This window comes from Onychostoma macrolepis, chromosome 02 (assembly GCF_012432095.1).
Source record: "Onychostoma macrolepis isolate SWU-2019 chromosome 02, ASM1243209v1, whole genome shotgun sequence".
NCBI lineage: Eukaryota > Metazoa > Chordata > Actinopteri > Cypriniformes > Cyprinidae > Onychostoma > Onychostoma macrolepis.
In genome coordinates, this window is record NC_081156.1 from 29611320 (window position 1) to 29634307 (window position 22988).

General features: G+C 40.9%; 1 long non-coding RNA gene across 2 annotated transcripts; it reads left to right on the plus strand.

Annotated features, from left to right (window-relative positions):
• Positions 1-220: 220 nt before the first annotated feature.
• On the plus strand, positions 221-20602 carry LOC131552128 (uncharacterized). Of its 2 annotated transcripts, XR_009273908.1 has the most exons (5): positions 11910-12608; positions 13018-13089; positions 18801-18899; positions 19797-19918; positions 20404-20602. It is a non-coding gene; the product is annotated as an uncharacterized LOC131552128 (long non-coding RNA). The 2 variants fall into 2 exon arrangements; XR_009273910.1 differs by lacking the exons at positions 11910-12608; positions 13018-13089 and adding an exon at positions 221-421.
• The last annotated feature ends 2386 nt before the right edge of the window (positions 20603-22988 follow it).

Below are 22988 nucleotides of genomic sequence, written 5' to 3' on the forward strand. Positions count from 1 at the left end.
GGATTCTTTAATGAATAGAAAGTTCAAAGAAGAGCCTTTATTTATTTATTTGTTTGTTTACTTATTTATTTGTGTGCTTATATTTATTAACATTATAAATTTATTTACTCTAACTTTTAATCAGTTTAATGCATCCATGCAGAATAAATGTATTAATTTCTTAAATATAAATAAATTACTGACCCCAAACTTTTGGACAGTAGTGTATATAATCAACAAAATGGACAGGCCAATCTTAATTTATGACATGATATTGTTTTCATTAAGTTATACAGGTCAGGACTTCCAGGATGTTTCCAGTAAGAGAATTTGCTCCGGATATACCGTAACCGCCGATATGTTGCCAGTTCATTACTCTCTACCCAATAAAGTGTTCCACCCCCTGCCAGCCCTCTCACTGTCTTCTGTGGCTCGGATGCAGGTCTGTTCCACTTACTTACACTCACAGATCAATATCACCAGAGAGTCAGCTCATTGTTTACTACTGAGCACTACTTTTAACATTCATCTCCATAATAACCATAAACAATGGACGCATTTGGGGTCAGTGCTTTCTCTCGGACCACTTATGCAGATTCTAATTGGTCGGGTGAGATCCTATTTGGTATACTTATACTTTGCACTAAAACTGAGTACTCATCTGTTGATGGGAAAGTGCATAGTGACACAGTAGGTCCAGAAACATTACAAGCATGCTGTCATATCGTACAGACTTGATGTGTGTTCTTGCCTTATTGTGGCATAACAAACCTCAGTACTCAAGGGTGCAATAGTGATACTTTCAAATGTCTGCACTAGCTGTAAACTTGGTGACAGTTGAACTGACTTTAATTATCTTACTCTGTGTGATTCTCTTTCAGCCATAGCTCTTTTATGACAATAGTTGAAAAAGAAAAATGACCTGTAAAAGATGACAGTTTACACTAAGACCTGTTGTAGTGCCCCTCTTTGCTGATCCTGAGAATGCAACTCAAAATTGCATTATGTTATGAATTGCACAATGTCAAAATTTTAGATTGCACCAATGTGTGAAATGAAACTTAGTGTTTTTTTATGATGTGCTCCATATCATAACATTACATGCTGACATGATAGATTGTACTGGTTGCAATTGCATGTAAATGTTAGCATCTAGCTAAATTGATTATGTACTTTTATTGTTTAAAAACTCATGGCAGTTTCACAACTGAAAATTGTGAAAGTGAACCATCACTTTCACAATTTGTAGCACATCTGTAGCACAGGGAATTTTGTGGTAATATTAACTGAAAAGGCATGCATGGATGCTTACTTCAAAATTGTAACATATTGAAAGTGCTGCAGGAATGACATAGTTTTGTAGGCCAAATCCTGGAAAGTTAGCACTTTTGGTTCCATCATGTGTGGTTTTATGAATGGGTTTTTGGTTAAATGGCTGAAAAAATAGGCCAAAACATGGCATACTTTAACTGATTCATTGAAAATATCCAGCCTAATGGGGCAATATGTACAGTGCTGCAGGAATGACATATTTTTGTAGGCTTAAATATGGAAACAAGTCACATTTATCACTTCTGGTTCCATCGTTCCCAAGTCAGTTTTTATTTTTTTATGGGTTTTTGGATAAATGCCTGAAATAAGGTATGTGGTTGACACAAACTCAAGATACGTTTATTGTATGTCATAGAAAATAGATTAGAAATATGGACTTAAAAAAAAAAAAAAGCCTTTTTGTGTCTTGAAAAAGTTGATTGCTAACAAGTGGCTAAAAGAACAGGTAAACCCATCCACTAACTAGTCCGTTTTCACATCCTTGTGTTTATTATCGCAAGCTATTCTAACTCATACTTTCAGGGAAAATGTTTTTTTTTTTAAAGACTGAAAGAGTTGTCGGAAACTTTGCAATGGTGATGTTGAAGTCATGCAACCATGGTGTACTTTTGTTGTACATTTATACCATACATTTAGCTTTTTACTTCTGGAATTAATGTAATAATTTAGGGCCAGATTTACTAATAGCTTGTGCCAGCGCAGAAAGTCTTTTTGCGTTAAAACAGTACTGTCAGGATTTACTAAAGACACACAGTGAAGAATTAGCGCTGTTGCACCTGACCTTATAGAATATGCATTTGTAGGAGTTTCCCTTTCAGACGCAAAAGTTATGGGAGGAGAGTATTAAAATTAATCACGCAACGCAATTTACTATCATTTGCACTCTGCAATTAAGAAAACAGACAAAAGAAATCAGTTAACAGCATACAAAAAGTGATAAAACAACTCAAAAAAGAAACGTCATCATCATGTTGAACCAAATCAGATCAAACTCATAAAAACATGACCGTACAAGTTCCCATTCAGTCGGTCACGTTTGACGTACGTCGGACTGACCGACGAATAGGAATCTCGCTAGAGAGGCCAATCTACTTCGAGTGTAACTAAAACGAGCCAATGCACATTGGCATGCAATCATATGCAGCAGCTGCTCACCTCGCAGCGCGGGTATATAATGAGCAGCAGGTGCGTTGCATCTTTAGCTTTTCGCTTCGGAGCCGAACAGTGTTCTCTGCTGGAAGTGATAACTAAAAGAGTCTCTGCAGGACGATCTCTTTGTGTGAAGAGTGCGGGCATACAACACAGCAGTGGGGTCGATTCTCTCCAGCTTTCCTTTTTCTTCTCTCTTTTTCTATGCCTTTTTTGAGCAGAAAGAGCTGCAAGAGCCATTCTCACGGCTGGTAAACGGGGCGCTTAAACAGCGCATAAAAGCCGTTTTTACGGCTGGTAAGAGAGCGTCGGAGAGAGAGAGAGAGAGAGAGAGAGAGAGAGAGCACACGACAGGCTGCACAAAATCCCTGTCCGTGTTGCCGCGGCCGTTCCCCTGCGTGCTTCAGCACCGATTAAAAGAGTAAAGTCCCTAAAAGAGCTTACACAAGTAGAGCTTGCGTCTTTTTAAAGATGACATTCTACTTGTGTGTTACTGGGTGCAGTCGTTACCTGGCACCGAGGGATGGTCACGAGCGTTGCATCGCGTGCCTGGGCTTAGCGCACGCTGAGGCAGCATTTGTGGATGAGTCATGTACCCATTGTGGGAAGATGACCATCTCGGAGTTGCGGTCAAGACTCCAGTTCCTGCAAAGGGGCGGAGTCCCAGTGCCGCTGCCTCGTTCCAATCCTCCTCAGAGGGTTGCTGCGAGCAGTGGCGCTGGTGACCTGAGGATTACAGTGAGTGCGCTTCCTTCGGGGAACCAACCCCCTAGGAACCCTCACTCCACCTGCACTCCACAGCCAGTAGAGCTGCCAGGGGAGCGCGGTGGGCCATCTCAAAGGTGTGTACCATCCGTATCCTTCGGTGCTCCTCCCGATGACCAGATGTCGATAGCTGCATCGGAGGGTGAGTCAGACCTTTCTGGAGATGACGCGTCTGCGCAGTTGCCTCCTTCGGGTACGGTAGCTGTGCCCGATACAGATCCGGAAATGATGGCTATGCGTTCCCGGGCCGCCAACAGGGTCGGGCTCGTGTGGAATCCTCCACCATGTCCCGAGCCCTCAAGGCTGGACGATTGGTTTCTCGGGGTGGCACGAGCTGGTTCTCAGCCACCCACCCCGGTTCCTTTCTTCCCGGAGGTGCATGAAGAGCTCACTGGTACGTGGAAGGCACCTTTTACTGCCCGAAACCGTGCCGGTGGGCCCTCCTCCCTCACCACCCTTCATGGCGGTGTGGCTAAGGGTTACACGCGCATCCCCCCTGTGGAGCGGGCCGTTGCTATGCAACTGTGCCCTAACTCCACCTGGTGGGGGGAGCCGTCTCTCCCTTCCCGGGCCTGTAAGCACTCGTCGGACCTTACCGGCAAGGCTTACCAGGCCTGTGGGGAAGCCGCTTCCGCCTTACACACTATGGCGTTGTTGCAGGTCCATCAGGCCAAGGCACTGAAAGACCTGCACGAGGGTGGTCATGATCCGCAAGTTCTTCAGGAACTTCGTGCCGCGACGGACGTCGTGCTTCGGGCGACGAAGGTTACGGCGCGGTCGGTGGGTCGTGCGATGTCCATTTTGGTGGTCCAGGAACGCCATCTCTGGTTGTGTCTGGCCCACATGAGGGATACCGACAAGGTCAGGTTCCTTAATTCCCCGTGTCCCAGAGCCTCTCCTGCACCCCCTGTCCGACCGTGGAACCAGGTAAATGTTGCACAGCACACTCAGACCCCGCTACGGGCCGCCTCCCAAAGAGAGCCCCCCGAGCCGCGTCCCAGCGTTCCACCTCGCTGCCCCACTGTGGGTACGCCTACAGCAGAGGTCGCGTTAACCGAAAATTCTCTGTCATTGACGGGATTTTTTTAGCAGTGACGGAAAAATCTGAAGGCCGTCCGTCACTTTGGCAGATTACACACACCGAGGGTAATCTATTGTAATTTATAACTGTAATTCCCACCCCTGTTCAGTTGGTGGCGAGTGCGCTCCAGTGAGGCAGCAGAGCGCGCGATCGTCTCCAGATCAAAAATAAAGGTCTTTTGCTTTGTCACATGTCTTTGATTCCGCACAGGCGAGTATAGTAAAGTGAATCGCTTGATCTAAGGTGTCTACAGCGATCTATCACGCCACGGTATTTATTGCTTGAATTTCCTAATAAAATGGACAGAATTTGAAACCTGAGACTGCATTTCATATCAAAAGTAACAACGCACAAAGCTTAGCCGATTGCGAACGTTACTGTGCATTCATCAAATGAAAACAGCATCAATTGGGAGTTAAGAAACGATATTGGTTCATAAAAATAAAAATCTATTAAAACAGAGAAATCGGTTTTATTTTATTTTTTTATCCAGCACTAGCATATTTTGTTGTTTTAAGTGTCCTCCGCTGTCACTGACGCAGTCTCTGTTCATCTGTTCTCTTCTTAAATAAATAAATGCATAAGCCAATATGCTCGTTCTTTAGGTTCATTATTAAAAATGAAAACGTGAACAAAAATAAAAGCAATTAAATGGGTTATTATAATTAAAATACGAAAATTCAAATGACTGGTAATGGCGTGGCAACGCGGCACGTACGGAGTGGCAATCACTCCGGAGTGCCGCCAAGCCTTCGGCCCGTGGTCAGACCCCTTGTTTCTTTGGGCAGGAGTGCCCCTAGAGCAGGTGTCCCGGCATGCCGTGGTCTTCATGGATGCCTCTGCCACGGGCTGGGGTGCCACATACAACGGGCATGCAGTGTCAGGGGTGTGGATGGGCCCCCAACTGCATTGGCATGTCAACTGCCTCGAGTTGCTAGCAGTACACCTTGCCCTGAGCCGCCTGAAGGGGCCGTTACGGGGCAAGCATGTGCTGGTCCGGACGGACAACACTGCGACCGTTGCGTACATCAACCATCAAGGGGGTTTGCGCTCCCGTCGCATTGCGCAACTCGCCCGCCATTTCCTCCTTTGGAGTCAGAAGCATCTGAGGTCGCTTCGCGCCATTCATGTTCCGGGTGTGCTCAACCGTGCGGCCGACGAGCTCCGACGAGCTCTCACGAGCTGCGCTACCAGGAGAGTGGCGACTCCATCCCCAGGTGGTCCAGCTGATTTGGGGAGAGTTTGGCGAGGCTCAGGTAGACCTGTTTGCCTCGCCAGAAACCTCTCACTGCCAGTTGTTCTACTCCTTGTCCGGGGGGACACTCGGTACAGATGCACTGGCACACAGCTGGCCCCGGGGCCTTCGCAAATATGCGTTTCCCCCAGTGAGCCTACTCGCACAGACCTTGTGCAAAGTCAGGGAGGACGAGGAGCAGGTCCTGCTAGTTGCGCCCTATTGGCCCAACCGGACCTGGTTCACGGAACTCACGCTCCTCGCGACAGCCCCTCCCTGGCGAATTCCTCTGAGGAAGGATCTGCTTTCTCAGAGACGGGGCACCCTTTGGCACCCGCGTCCAGACCTCTGGAAACTCCATGTCTGGTCCCTGGACGGGACGACGCGGAGGTTCTAGGTGACTTACCCCCTGAGGTACTTAACACCATCGCTTCGGCACGTGCACCGTCTACGAGACGTGCGTGCACCTTGAAGTGGAACCTGTTCGTCGAGTGGTGTGCTTCTCGCTGAGAAGACCCCCGAAGGTGTTCGATCGGTGTCGTGCTCTCCTTCTTGCAGCAAGTGTTGGAGCGTAGGCTGTCCCCCTCCACCCTCAAAGTTCATTCTGCCACTATTTCCGCATGCCACGACCTCATCGATGGTAAGTCTGTGGGTAAGCGCGACCCGGTCGTCAGGTTCCTTAGGGGGGCATGACGGTTAAATCCTCCTCGACCTCCCTCCATACCCTCTTGGGACCTTGATCTGGTGCTTCGAGCACTCCAGATTGCTCCCTTCGAGCCTTTGCAGTCAGCAGACTTAAAGATTCTGTCTATGAAGACTTTGTTGCTGGTTGCATTGGCCTCCATCAAGAGGGTAGGGGACCTGCAGGCATTTTCGGTCGACGAATTATGCCTAGAGTTCGGGCCGGGTGACGGCCACGTGGTACTGAGACCCCGGCCTGGCTATGTGCCCAAGGTTCCTACCACTCCCTTCAGGGATCAGGTAGTGAGCCTGCAAGCGCTGCCCCCGGAGGAGGCAGACCCAGGCCTGGCTTTGCTCTGTCCAGTTCGTGCCTTGCGACTGTACATCGACAGAACTCGAAGCCTCAGGACCTCAGACCAGCTCTTTGTCTGTTACGGAGGCCAGCAGAAGGGAAAGGCTGTCTCCAAGCAGAAGATGGCCCAATGGATAGTGGATGCCATCGCCTTGGCTTACCAAGCACAAGGCGTGCCCTGCCCGCTCAGGTTGCATGCCCACTCTACAAGAGGCGTGGCATCCTCCTGGGCGCTAGCTTGTGGCGCCTCGCTGACAGATATTTGTAGAGCTGCGGGCTGGGCGACATCTAACACATTTGCTAGGTTTTATAGCCTTCGTGTCGAGCCGGTCTCCTCCCGTGTTCTCACCTCAGGTCAGAGGCACGGAGAGGTCCCGGCTTAGTGTCGGCTTGCTGCGTTACATATGCTTATTGCTCCAGAGAGTCCCTACAAGGCAGACCCTGTTGAGTCCTCCGATCACCCTTCGGCAGCCAGACGTGGCGGAGCGTCTGGCGCCAGGCCTTTACTCCGTTGTATCCTTGAGAACCGGATTTAGGCTAGGTTCCATATGTGTGACCCTACTGGGATCCCATATGGGGTATTCCACGGGTTGCTCCTAAACAAACCTGTGTCTTTCCCTCTGGGAGAACCCACCTCTCGTCAGGTTGGAGTCACCCCAGTACTTCCATATGTTCAGCCCTACGGGGTTAGTCCATATGTACTTCTCCACATAACTACTTCGGGGAAGGATGTGGCTTCCGCAGCGTTCCTTTCCAGTGAAAGGGTACGCTTTCCCAGTGTTATCCAAAAGTCTCACTGAATGGGTTTTGGGAACAGCAGTGATCGACACTCTCTGTGTTTGCCCTGTCCCACCGTCCTTAGGCAAGGGGGTACAGGAGGCTGGCTACAGAGCGCTGGAAGGGGGCAGCTCCTGTGGCGCTTTGGTAGGGATTCCTATTCGTCGGTCAGTCCGACGTACGTCGAACGTGACCGACTGAATGGGAACGTCTTGGTTACATAGGTAACCCTCGTTCCCTGAAGGAGGGAACGGAGACGTACGTCTCGTCGCCACAGTCGCTGGACCCCGCTGATGCTGCCGCCTTACCTGTTCGGCTCCTCAGCAAAAACCTAAAGATGCAACGCACCTGCTGCTCATTTGCTGCATATTATTGCATGCCAATGTGCATTGGCTCGTTTTAGTTACACTCGAAGTAGATTGGCCTCTCTAGCGAGATTCCTATTTGTCGGTCAGTCCGACGTACGTCTATGTACAGTCCGACGTACCTATGTAACCGAGACGTTCTCCTCACCATTTCCTTGCATTAAACCACGTTAATTTAAATCTAAGTTAAATCGTGTCCATATTATAATAATCTTTTACTTTTTTTTTTTTTTTTTAAAAGGTAATGAGTTATGGTAATTTACAAAATGTACGCGATTGAGTAAAGAAGGGACCCATTAATTAACAGAACACACAATTTAGCAAATTAATTAAAGAATGGGGGTATGATTTATATTGTGCACGATTTATATAAAACAAGGAGTCACGAATCCAGTCTGAACTTCCATTCACCCTCCACCAGAGGTCACTCGCTCACCACATGGACTTCACACCATACATAACACTGGACTTCATTTCCCATCATCCAACACTGATCACAGCTGTCACCAATCACTCATTGCACTAATCACACGCACACCTGATCCCACACACACACTGATCACACACACTATTTAAACCCTGGACTTTCTCTCCCTTGTTGCCGAGTATTGTATGTGTTTACTGCTCCCCTAGCCGTAGCTACTCTACAGAGCCCTTGTCTGTACCCTAGTCTTGCATTACCTGTTCACTTGTGTTTATTTCTACCCGTGTTTCCTGGATTAACCCTTTCTGTGCCATTCCGTGTTTCTTTTAAGTTCCTGTATTGTTCTGCGTTTTTCACTCCCCTAGTGTTAGCTGCGATACGGAACTTTTGTTGTTTTGTAGTCTGTGTTCCTAGTGTTTACCCCTGTCTCCCTGTTCGGACTCTGATTATTTCCCTTGCCTGGATTATCGATCTTGTACCTGGATTATCTCTCTGCCTAACCCCTTCGGATACTGTTCGCTGTCTACCGACCTTTGCTTGCCCTAGGATTACTCTTTGTCTTGTCCCTGCCATACCTGTTTTGCCATTGCTCGACCCTGCCTGTATTTATGACCATGCCTGTAAATAAAAGCTTGCACTTGGATCCGCACGTCTCACGTCTCGTCAGCCCTGTTACACAAGGGAATGAAAACCTGTTCACGTATTATTAATTTGTGGCCGCGACATAGGTATTTTTTCCGAAAAGCAATGCACAAACATACAAAAATAGCATACTAAACAACATTCTCACGAGTTAACATATTCTCGTTTTTTTACCCGTATTTAGGCTATGTGAAACTTAAAGTTTAAACGTGTTAAATATTTTGCAATGTAAGGTTAGTTTATATGGCATTTGTTTTACAAAGCTAACTCAAGAACACTCTAAACTTTTCAAAGGCACATAATTAAGTGATGACAACACCATCATCTAATAAAATTACATTTCTTGAATAAATAAAATCTAAAAATCCGTAATATAATGCAGTTTTAAATAATACGTACATGCCTAGAAGTACGGAGCCCTTTACAGGACATTGTGGTGGGAAAAATTTGGGGTGAATGGAAAAAATTCAGGGTGGGAGGAAAAAAACATTTTCAAATGTTTTGCGTTCTCTCGCAAAACTTTTGCGTTCCCTCGAGAAACTTTGCGTTCCCTTGCAAAACTTTTGCGTTCTCTCGCAAAACCATTTGAGTTCGGACAAACGCTTCCTGATTACTTTGCAGTGGTTACAGCTCGTATGTTCACAATGGAGCGGTTCATAGAGTTTTATTTTGAACTTGCACTCAATACAGTCAGTGCTTATTCGATAATAATAAATACTAATAAAATTGTTAGGTTTATATTAATAACCTTATTAATAATATTACTATTAATAAAGGAGAATAGCCCAGAATATGAATGCAACGGATTTGGTATTTTTAAATCACCGTTTTCATTATAGCCTACCTTAAGCATTTTATGGGGGAGAAAAAGCTTAGGCTACGTGCAGGGCGTTTTGTTCATATTCTGGGCTATTCTGCTTAGTAATATTATTAATAAGGTTATTAATATTAGCCTAATAATTGTATCAGCTTTATCGAATTTGGTCCTCCAAGTCACTGTTTTAAAACATTAAGCCACATTAAGCGTTTTATTATGTCCCAAAACCGTGCCTTGAACCAAGCACTGACTTATTAATTTATTTGAGTCCAAGTTCAAAATAAAACTCTATGAACCGCTCCATTTTGAACATACGAGCTGCATGAACCTTTCATTATTGCCTACCTTAAACGTTTTCTATGGGGAAGAAAAGGCTTAACGTGCAGGGCGTTGCGTTCATATTCTGCTTTATTAATAGTAATATTATTAATAAGGTTATTAATGCTAGCCTAATCATTTTCATCAGGATTTATTATTATCGAATTTAGTCCTCCAATGTCACTGTTTTAAAACATTAAGCCACATTAAGCGTTTTAGAATGTCCCAAAACGGTGCTTCGACATAAGCACTGACTGTAGTACTTTGAGTACAAGTTCAAAATAAAACTCTATGAACCGCTCCATTGTGAACATACGAGCTGTAACCACTGCAAGCTGCAAAGTAAACAGGAATCATTTGTCCGAACTCAAATGGTTTTGCGAGAGAACGCAAAAGTTTTGCGAGGGAACACAAGTTTCTCGAGGGAACGCAAAAGTTTTGCGAGAGAACGCAAAACATTAAAAAAAATTCCTCCCACCCTGAATTTTTTCCATTCACCCCGAATTTTTCCCACCACAATGTCCTGTAAAGGGCTCCGTATAGAAAAGATGGAGATGGTGGCATAGATGGAGAAGCCATTGATCTTCGCGGGTTTTCTTTCAACGCATGCGCAGATTCCTTGCTTCAAGACGGCGTAAATTTTACATTATTTTTTTTATTTGCTTCAAGTACTTTATTAATTCGTGTAAATATGACAGAGAGTCACAAGTAAAATGTACTTGTCTGTCGGATGTCTAATAATTACAAGAGAAAATTGAGTATATATTTAGATTTTACTTAATATTCGGGAGTTTTTAATTTTACAAAAATATTCTTAGCAAAAGACGCATGATTAATGTGGGCTTTTGGACACATCCCAAAATGGTGTGTTTACCAATTAGATATTGTCTTAGCTCGGGGTGTTGCTCTGTTTCTAATCCCAATCCATAAATCAACAAGTTATCTGGTCAGTCACATGGTCCGAACTTTCCCACTCTTGCAGAGTATAATTTTGGACACGATTTCTATAACCAGAATATAATACATTTGACAAAGTATTGATTGGAAGAAACGTTTCAAACTAGATTTTTTTACCCTCATACATACCAAACATGAATATAAACCCTGAAGCTATTCAATAGTTATTAAAAATACATACACAATGAGTGATTAGGACTTGAAAGTCAAAAGTGTGGCTTACATACATAATATGGATTTATGCATAGAAATGATTAGTTGCTCATAAGTCCTTTTAAGATGGTTTTAGGTGCATCTACACAGTTGCTGTGCCATTCTGTGGACGTGAGAATGTGTTCACAGGTCAAAAAGGGTTTAGAAGGAATTTCAGTCTGGTCTTTGTCCTGCTAGTTGGGGGAAGTCAATCTGAGGAAGCTCATGGTTTCTATCATGGATTTACATGTGATGGCCATGCTGTGCATCTCTTTGACCATCAATCTTGGTTACTTGCCCCAAATTTGACAATCTCCTTCATGAGTTGGAATTATCAATAAGTGTTCCTTTTTTTGTGTTAATGTTGTAAGCTGTTCTGTGAAAGAGGCTTGCTTCAGACGGGCTGGCACTAGGGATCTGATTTATGACGAGCATCCTGTTGTCTTGGGCCTCTGGAATTTCAGCTTCTCGTGTTTTGATGTTCTGATCAGATCTTAAATTGTCTGATATCCTACAGCGCTCTAACGCTAATTTGCCCTGTTTAGTAAATCTGGCCCTTAGGCTTTAAAATTCATAAAAGCTGTGTTAATTTGTATCATGAACAGAATGTGTAAGGACCATACATGTAAGAGCTTATTTTCTGCAATAAAATCCAATTGGGTTTTGGGGTTTTGGGTTGGTCTACAAAAATATGTCATCACTGTAGTGTTCTGTAGTATAACATACAGTCACTTTTGCCACTAAACTTCAATTTTGACATTAGTACATAATATTCAAATTGTGATGGAGCAAGACTTGTTGCTTCTTCTGAACTTGACTCAAACACAGTCTCTTTCAGTCTTAGTTTCTTTTGTATATGTACAAAAGAAAGGGGGAAAAAATGGACTCTTTGTGTTAGTGATGGATAGTAGATGTTGTTTTCGTGTGTATGTGTTGCAGGCCTGATGGATGCAGAAGGCTGTAGATTAGCTCTGATCTCTTTAACACCTGTGGAGGCGATTCTCATTTTCATACAACACCTGAGACTCGAGCGCACACCTGCAATCTGGACAGAGTGATTGTTAAGCGCACCCACACACATTCTAATGAACAGATCAAAGCGAGTTCTGAACCCTGAACCCCGCTGACTCATTTTCTGGCGTCTTGCGGAAAACAGCCGTCCTCGCTCCGAACGAGCAGCGGCACGCTCTTCATCTCTTAAATGTCACCCAGCGCACAGGCTAATTCAGTCACACCTCTCCCAAACACAGAAACAAACTAGGCCTCATCTGGAGAAACAGACAGACAGACAGAGTGTGTGTGTGAGAGAGAGAGAGCGAGAGAGATCTCAAACCTGATTAAAATTATACTCCGCCAACACAAGTCTGGGTAAACATGGTGATTTGCGCAGAGAGTGATAGGCTGTCTTTAGTAATTGTGCGCTTTGCTTTGATGTTCAGAGTCGGTTTTATTATCTCCTCTGCCGTGGCATAAAGGAAGATGACAGGAAGTAAAAAGGAGTGTTTTATCAAACATTAACAAAGGCGTCTGCCATCACAAAAAGGTAATAAAATTGTCTCGTATGGCTGCATTGACTCTCAACCAGTTCTGATTTTTTTTTTTTTTTTTTTCACTGGCATCAGGCACAGATCTGATCTTGTTTGTGCACAGTAAACTGCACATATGCTTATGAAATCAGATTTTAAACTCTTTCATATGTGGATATATCTCTATGTATCTTGTATCTGACATGGCCTATATCTAAACACTTAATTAATTCTCCTTTAAATGGATTGTTTTTCTTCTTCTGTGAAATATAAAAGATAATTTTCTGAAAAATACGGGGCTAAAGAATGACAGTTTCAGCAGTTTCAGTCACTGTAATGGGGCAGGAATGTTTTTTTATATTCTTGCATTGCTGTCTGTGTATAATTAATTCAACAAAATGCAATATCTATAACTCTCTTTTTCAGGTCAACTCACAATAAATAAAGTGTGGCCTGTCCATTTTGTTGATTTTATACACTACTGTCCAAACGTTTGAGGTCAGTAAGTTTTTTTTTTTTTTTTTTTTTAGAAATTAATACATTTATTCAGAAAAGCTGCTTTAAATTGATCAAAAGTAAACATATTTATAATGTTACAGAAAAATTATATTTCAAATATATGCTGTTCTTATTAACTTTTCTATTCATTAAATAATCCTAAAAAAGGGATTATGGTTTCTGCAAAAATATTACGCAGCACAACAGTTTTTTTTACACTGATTATAATCATCAAATCAGGCAGCACAATGATGTCTGAAGGATTCACTTTAAAAAAAAAAAAGTTACTTTAACATTTCACAATATAACAATATATTATTGGTGAGCATAAAATACTTTTTCAAAAACAAAAAAAAAAGTTAAAAAGGATATTTTAAAAGCAGTTTTGCTCATCATAGGTGCCAATATTAATGGAGGCCACTGTAAAGTGTTTGAGTTTACATTTGAAACTGTGAGAACTGTGTGACCTGATATGTGTTCAGTGTTGGCGGGAAGGTCTTTATATGCGATTTTATCAGTCCTGATACGAAGAAATGACTCAGCGTGTGTCATAGCTATCAGAGGTCCTGTTGGTGCAAATGTCCTGTGACGGTGTTTATTATTTAGGTCATTTTCATGAGCGCTTCATCTGTGAAAAGACAAGTGTGTGTGTGTAATGATAAACCTTTTTTAAGGGTCTCGCTGCACATATGTCAGAAATATACATGCGTGTAAAAAGATAATAGACTCTGGTGATGCACTGAAATCTTTATAACACACACACACACACACACACACACACACACACACACACACACACAGACAGTCATATCGCTGTGCACCAGGCGTATTCCCACATAACCTCAATTTGCTTGGTAATATTCCTCTGTGAGTGCTATCACCCCCATCTCTTATACACACACAAACACACACACATTTCAGATGTTCTGCTGAGGTTGAGAGTGTTATCTCGCTCAAAGGAAGGGTTGCAGATGAATAAACCGAGTTGCATCTGTGTGTATTACCTTTTAACCTTCTCGCGCATCTCTCTCTGATTCTGGTTGCTGCGATAACACTCTCTGCAGTATATCTGGGATGTTTGTATTAGCATGAAACATGGGATCTGCTCGATTCAATTATCATTGTATGGATGTTGTCTTTTATCCGGCAGAGCGTAAACAAAGATAAGCAAGCAAAGCGTGACATTTAACAGCTAAAAAAAAAAAAGAAATATGCAAGCACAATATTGTTTTTGTAGTTCAGTGCAAGTTTATGCATGTGTGTGCGTGTGTGTGTGCGCGCGTGTGTGTGTGTGTGTGTGTGTGTGTGTTGATGAACTGACTAGTTTTTGTTGATGGGAAATTTTGACTTATTTCCAGTAAATTGATTCTTTTGAATAGTTTGTTTCAGTGATTCTTTTGTCATTTGGTCTCTGATATCCTGTCGTGGCATATTATAATCCTTCCAACGTTCAAATAAAGTCATTTATGTACTGGTGTTTTTGTTGTTTTTCTATGAAGTTTAATTACTTTTTATTGTAATTTCAGTGTGTTCAGTTGATTGCAGCCTTGATTCAGCTCATAAAAGCCTAGAACAGCTCATAAAATTTGAATTTACCTTAAACAATATGATCTCTCTCGCTCTCTCTCTCCCTCTCTCTGTGTGTTGGTAATCATACAATCAATTGTAAACAAATTTTTCTATTGCATGTTATTTGTGATATTTCTGGTATTTGTGACCCTGGACCACAAAACCAGTCATAAGGGTAAAGCTGAATAAATAAGCTTTCCATTGATGTAAGGTCTGTTAGGATCGGACAATATTTGGCCGAGATACAACTATTTGAAAATCTGGAATCTGGGGGTGCAAAAAAAAAATATTGAGAATATCGCCTTTAAAGTTGTCCAAATTAAGTTCTTAGCAATGCATATTACATATCAAAATGAAGTTTTGATATATTTACAGTAGGAAATTTACAAATATCTTCATGGAACATGATCTTTACTTAATGTCCTAATGATTTTTGGCATAAAAGAAAAATCAATAATTTTGATCCATACAATGTATTTTTGGCTATTGCTACAAATACACCCCAGCGACTTAAGACTGGTTTTGTGGTCCAGGTTCACATTTGATTATTAACTTTCTTTTCATCACATCAGTGAAATGTTTGGTTAACTTAAATTATACTCATCATTTTCTCAACTCATTATGAAATCAGACATACCTGACAAAGATGGGTCTTGATTCAATGAATCAGTTAGTTCCTTTCTTAAGAACTACTTGGATTCATTCAGACTGATTTGCATTCAGATAAGTGTTATAAACTAGTTCAACCAATTAATTGAAAAGATCCAACCAATAATGAGCCAATATGTATTTTTGTAGTTTGCATTTTAGCACTTTCTGTTCAAATGGGTTTTCTAAAATGTTTTTTGGTTAAAAGCCTGAAATAAGATCTGTGGATAACAAACTCAAGATATTTTGATTATAAATTTGACTCATTTCTAAACTCATTACGAATCAGACATGTCTGACAGAGACAGGTCTTAATTCAGTGAATGAGTGAGTCCTTTTCTTAAGAACTACTTGAATTCATTCAGTCCAATTTGCATTCAAACAAGTTTTGTGAACTAGTTCAACCGATTCATTGAAAACATCCAACGTAATGGGCCAATATATAGAGTACTCCAGGGATGATGTATTTTTTTAGGCCAAAACACAGAAACAAGTTTGAGCATTTGAGCACTTTCTGTTCCTTCAACCTGAACTCATTGGGTTTTCTAAAAGGGTTTGGGTTAAAAAGGTCTGTGGTTAACAAACTCAAGATATTTTCATGTTTTATTCTTCAGTATAATATTCAGTAATCACCCTAACAGAAGTTGTCTGGGACATCAAATGTCATCACATCCAACACATGAACTTAACTATTCTCTTATCTGCTTTTACAGCCTTGTGTTTATAATCATGCTCTTGAAAACTATTCTAACTCAATCTTTCAGGGAAAATTATTATTATTATTTTTTGGACTGAAATAGTTGTCAGAGGCTTAGTGATGAAGTTCACCCTACGTTTAGCTTTTTACTTCTGAAAATGTTATTTGAATTTAGGAGTTAAAATTCAAAAAAGTTGCACTGTAAATTTACAGTAAATAAAAACCGGCAGCTGTGGTTGCCAGAATTTTACCGTAAAAAATATGGTAGCAACGTTTTAGGTTTTACAGTTTTAACTTAAATTTACAGTTAAATACCATAATTTAATTAACTGACATAATGTTAATATACCAACCGTATACTGAAATCTGTTTTGTACCTTTGTAATACACTGATAACCACTAAAAGCAGGTGGTGATGAGAAAGTCACATGATGAACCAAAGCCTATCACAAGCAGTTTTTAAATTCTAACATATATAGAAGGTGCACAGTGTCATTCACACAAACACTAAACACCATCATGGTAACACACATGAAACTGAAATAATGCAATAAACATTAATTAAACAACAATAGGTGTAACATACAGCCCTAATGTACAAAACTGATTAGAAAAAACTAAGAAACATAGTTATTTCAACAACAAAAAAATCCCATCAAACGCAGGGAATTCTGGGAATGTCAATTTACGGTTATTCACTGTAAATTATACATTCTTTTTCCACTTCCAAAAACGGCATAATTCCGTAAAATTACATGTAATGTCCAATACAGTTTTTCACCATATATAGTAGGGGAACTTACCGTTAACCATTTAACAGGTTTTTGCTATAGCATTTTACAGTCTTTTACCATTAAATTCACGGCCATTTTTTACAGTGTGTGTTTATTTGGAAAGACTATCTTGATGAAAAAAACATGTAAGATTCAGAAACTTGTGTTGGATGCAAAGCTTATTTTCTGCAATAATCCCAAAGCCAAAAGAAAAATACTATTAGGTTTTTGTCAAGGGAACCATGGTGATGGTTGGCCTAAATGATCAAATCTTCCTTTCATAGGTAAGATTATTGAAAAGGTAGTTTTTAATTAGCTGAACAACTACTTAAACTCAAATGGATACCTGGACAATTTTCAATCTGGTTTCCGAGCGCATCACAGCACAGAGACAGCCCTCATTAAGATAATAAATGATATTCGCTTTAATTCTGATTCTGGCAAAATATCAGTGCTGGTACTACTAGATCTTAGTGCTGCGTTTGACACTGTCGATCATAACATACTTCTAGAGAGACTGGAAAACTGGGTCGGGCTTACTGGGATGGTACTCGAATGGTTCAGGTCATACTTAGAAGGGAGAGGTTATTATGTGTGTATAGGAGAGCATACGTCTAAGTGGACGTCCATGACATGCGGAGTCCCACAAGGCTCAATTCTTGCACCTGAACTCTTGTTTAGCCTGTATATGCTCCCACTAAGTCAAATAATGAGAAAGAACCAAATTGCCTATCACAGCTATGCTGATGATACACAGATTTACCTAGCCTTATCTCCAAATGACTACAGCCCCATTAACTCCGTCTGCCAACGCATTGATGAAATTAACAGTTGGATGTACCAGAACTTTCTTCAGTTAAACAAGGAGAAAACTGAAGTCATTGCATTTGGAAACAAAGATGAAGTTCTCAAGGTGAATGCATACCTTGACTTTAGGTGTCAAACAACTAAAAATCAAGTCAAAAATCTTGGGGTGATTCTGGAGACAGACCTTAGTTTTATTAGTTATATCAAATCAGTAACTAAAAAACCATTGCGATAATTAGATGTTTTGTTTCCAGTCAAGACTTGGAGAAACTTGTTCATGCCTTTATCACCAGCAGGGTGGATTATTGTAATGGTCTCCTCACCGGCCTTCCAAAGAAGACCATTAGACAGCTGCAGCTCATCCAGAACGCTGCTGCCAGGATTCTGACTAGAACCAGAAAATCTGAGCATATCACACCAGTGTATCAGACCAAGTATTTTCACTCGTTTATAAATCACTCAATGGCCTAGGACCTAAATACATTGCAGATATGCTCACCGAATATAAACCTAACAGACCAATCAGATCATTAGGATCGAGTCAGTTAGAAATACCAAGGGTTCACACAAAACAAGGGGAGTCCGCTTTTAGCTATTATGCCGCCCGCAGTTGGAACCAGCTTCCAGAAGAGATCAGATGTGCTAAAACATTAGTCACATTTAAATCCAGACTCAAAACTCATTTGTTTAGCTGTGCATTTGTTGAATGAGCACTGTGCTACGTCCGAACTAATTTCACTGTATTTTATGTATAATCATTTTCTATTATTAATTGTTTTAATTTTAAATAAATTTTTATATAATTTCCTTGTTTTTATTTTTTATTTTTTAATTCCTTGTTTTTATTGTTGTGATTATTTTTTTTAATGACTATTTCATTTCCTTTTATGTAAAGCACTTTGAATTACCACTGTGTATGAAATGTGCTATATAAATAAACTTGCCTTGCCCAAAAAAAATACGTTCACTGCAGAGCACTATTTATGCAAGAGCTTTTACACGAAAGTGAAAATAAATTGAACCTGGATCACTTTGTGTTCACAAAGCACGTTAAAAGTGAATCATGCTGCAGACATCTGACCGTAAAGAGTAAATTCTTGCTAACTACTTTGAAACTAATTAAGTCTCGCCCACAGGCTGACAGAAACTATAAGCGAGTGGAACATGCCAGTTTTTGCGCAGTTTATGGAGAGATGCACACTTTGTTTTCTCACCAGCTCTCCACTCACACACTCTCCATCAACACTGCGTTGGAGTCGCCAGAAACAGCAAGGACTGCTGAGGCTGCACGCCGTCTGTCGAGTCATTTACAGAAGGTAAACACTGACCCACCAACTAGTCAACTACATTTCTGGATTGCTAGTAGACTAGTCAAAATGAGTTGTCATGTAAGCCCTAGTGTGTGTTTTATTTGTGTATTGTAGCATCATACATTATATCTGCACTGGATGAGTGAGTTACAGGATGAAAATTGCATTAATGATATGCTGAACAATTACATTAGTATGGATTGAAATTTTGAGCCCCTAATAAAGCGTCATTTCGTCCCCCATGCTGGAGTGATTTGGCGTAAAGAGAAGCAATTATTTGTTCTAACACGTGTGACAATCTCAATAGCACACCGACCATTACCACGGTAACTGTGCATGAGTCTGCATTAATGAGGGATTTTTATGCACAGCCAATAATACGCCCATTGTTATGTGTATCTGTTCATTAACTAAATGAACAGTCCATTTACAGGTTACGAGTCTATAAAATGAGATGGTAGAGTATATCTATCAGGAGTCGTGTTTGTAAACCTGTCCTCTAAATAGTCTCATAATTCATGTTCTGCAAAGAGCTTCTTTTACAAAACACTTGCAAGAACAGGAAAAGACATATGGTCACACATGAGGTATTTCGTATAAATCAGTTTTCCGGTAAAGGAAATTCACAATCTTGCGTTAAATGTGGAAAAAACTGCTGAAAATATGAAGATAAATAATTGTAAATTCAAGGGAATATTAACTGATATGTTATCAGTCAAATGCACCTGCTTTATGGTCACTTTCAAATAAAGGTAAAGAGGTCAAGGGGCAAATACACCCTGTGGTGAATTATGGTGGTCTTTGCTCTCAGATTGCATGACAGAGCGTATGATGGATATTGCACAACAATAATGGTAAGAGCTGGTGGTAATCGAGTTCAAATCTGATTGGTTTGCTTTCCAGGAGCGAGAGTGCACTGCTTTTCATCATTCTGCTGGGAAACAAAGGCGTTTCCAAGGTACCAGTTTGCAGCAATGAACATTTCCATGGAAGAACAGGATACTACATTCACCAAAATGTTCAAGGTTTGTAAAACTGAACCTTCACTATGCTCCGCCCATCCTTGGTTACTGTTGCTAACCCAGACAGCCTTACAACACATCCTATATGAATAAAATGGGCAAATATCAGTTTTGCCTACCAGAAATGTAAAGTTGAAGAAACCAACTGTGATTGGTTGCTTTATATGTCTGTCAGGTCCATTTCAGTCAAAGTGGGCGGGTCTTGATTTGAACAAGACTCAAAGTTGACTACACTTCAAAAATCTATAGTGAGGTGTGTAGATTGCCCTCTAGTGTATGTAAGAGACCGTCAAATAAATTACATTTATCCAAATGAGAATAATTATTCTGTGTACATATATGAGAGGATGAGTATAGATTAAGCCGTGGTTTCACGCAGACAGGCCTGTGGTGTAGTGATTGTATTCTCCTGATGGGTTCTCGTTTCTGTATGTCTGTTAGTTTCCTGTCTCTCTCGCTGTCTCACAGTTTAATTGTCTCTCCTACAGCTTCGGTGATGGTTGGGAGCCGCAGTGGTGCATAAGCACAGACACACACACATGAACAGTGGGGAAGGCTGGGAGGTGTGCGGGTTTTGCCCTGCATTAACACAAAACTAAATTAATGAATAGCAGGATTTTTCACCCTCGATGGCCTTCTCTACATACTAATTATTTAGGCCTCATCCTGAGAGCCTCGGCGCGCCTGCGAGTGTGTGTGCGCATAAAGTGGAAGTACTGAAGCGTTAAGAGTGTGTTTTCCTATTTTCTTTAATCAATGAGGGCCTCCAACAGCTGTTGGGAATGAAAAAATGAAAACAGCAGAGAGATTCTCATGTATTTTTTTCCCTTCCTGTTGCTGTTGCGAAACAGACATGAGAGGACGAGAGGTTCACAGGAGAACTCTTGTTGATTTCTCTCCAATTTGAGCTTGGTAATTTAAGGTGCACAGGTTTTTTGTCCACCGGAAAACAAACTCATGTTGAGTTTACAGCCTTCCGAAGAACAACTAACCAAGACACTCTCATGATAACTTGTAATAATTCATACAAGATGGCGAAATTGTATGACACTGTTTGACTTGCACAAAAATGTATGACTTGTATAGTTTTCTTTTTCAATTCTAAAGAGAATGGTGGTATGGTTAAGTTCAGATTTAGCTTATATGTTATTGTAAAACTGTGCAGCTGTACAAATATTACAACTTCTCAAGAGACTGAGTTGAACTAGCTGTCAAATTTTGTGAGGGTTTTGTTGCATCTATGAAAGATATCAATAGTTTTGTTTGAGGAAGTTCAGTTCAGAACATCACATAACAAGTGAACTATAGTTGTAGTAATTGTACAAGATGGCAAAATTGTACAGTTGTACAAAAACATATGACCTAAACTTAACCATACAAGTCATACAATGTCAGATGTGGAACATTGATTGGAACATCTCCAATCATAAAAGCCTTCTATTACCAAATGTTTGGAAGATGCAAAAAATAAACTAAATTATAGGTTTTGCGGTTGTTTCATTGCTACGGTATGAGATGTTTCCAACACTTTTTATCTTTTAGAAGATATTGAGTATATTTTGTATCTTTAGAGTCACTTTGAGGGTACTGCCCCAGTGACAAGCTGTTGTACCCTTCAGGGTGATAAATGTGAAAAATAATTATATACTAAGTTAACATTTCATTTGCAGATGTAGAACAGAGTGGATAATTTACCATGTTTTACTTGCTTATCTTTTTTAATACTTTATTTTTGGAACTTTGTCTCACTAATGCTTAAAATTTAATGTCTATAATTAACTTTGTGTGTCACCCTATTTTAGTGTAACATAATACATCTGCATCTCTGCAAAATCAGAGTTAGACCACTTACAGTAATTAAGTTTCAAAATTAAAAATCTGACTTCCCGAATTGAATAGAATGCAGCATATGGGCTTCTTTTGACATGAATAGGCCACAGCAGGGATGGACATTTATATTTGTAGACCAAAAACTATGCAAGGCTGGTGGGGTAGAAATTGCCTTGTCGTTTTTTTTTTTTTTTTTAATTATTATTTTTCTGTTTTATCTTCAGCTTATGATTTATTTATTTATATATTTTTAAATCTTTGTTTAAATGTGGAAATATTGCAGATGCACAGCAATCACCAGCAGTACACAAAGAGAAACAGATGGAAGGATAGAAAGAGCTCTTGAGTATCAGTTTACGACAAACGTTCACCCATCGACCCCCCGGCCATGTCATTACCTCCGCTCATGTCAGCACTACAGCGAATCTAACCCACATTCCGGCGAGCGCCTGTGAAAATACGCTACTTACCGACCCGTGAGAACCGCGCAACATGAATATTTCAGCAGCTGAGAATGAGGGTTTTTAGTAATACTCTGTGAAAAGAAACGCTATTAGCATTTAGCTTTCATGAGACACCACTCTGGTCGCTCTCTCTCCCTCTGCCGTACTCCGTTTCATCCATTTATTCTTTTGAACGACACTCTGAAACAGCACAGAAAGTAAATTGTCCTGAAACCATCCTCTTTATCTTCTCGCGAATACGTTTTTTTTTATCATGTACGTGAATCAATTACTGCAGAAAGGACTGTGATTTTAAGCATCAAGCCATTAGCTTTTATTGATGAAGCCAAACAGTGTCGTGCTAGCTGATGTCAGTGTTTAGCAAAATTGTTTACTCTCGCAGAAAAACATATTCCTGTTTTAACCCCCTTTGGGCTCATCGCTGAAGCTTCATTACTGGTGCAGTGTGAAGCCTTGCGCAGGCAAACGTACATTTTCATTAAAATCGCTCTCCACCTCCCCTGTGAAATGCACAAAGGCAGTGAACCAAGGCAAATCTTTAATTTCAGTTTGGATAATGCCCTCACTGCCATGTTAAACTCTCTCTCTCTTACACACATACACACACTTCCCTGCCCTTTGCCAGCATGCCTGACTCCCCAAGGACAAAAGCAGTCTGATTTCTCCGACTCTCACGGTGGATATCTTGAAGCAAGACCTCTCCACCTTCAAGAAATGCCTGAGCCAGTCCAAACGCAGAGAAGGAGAGAGAATGCTTACATTTGTATAAATTATCTCAG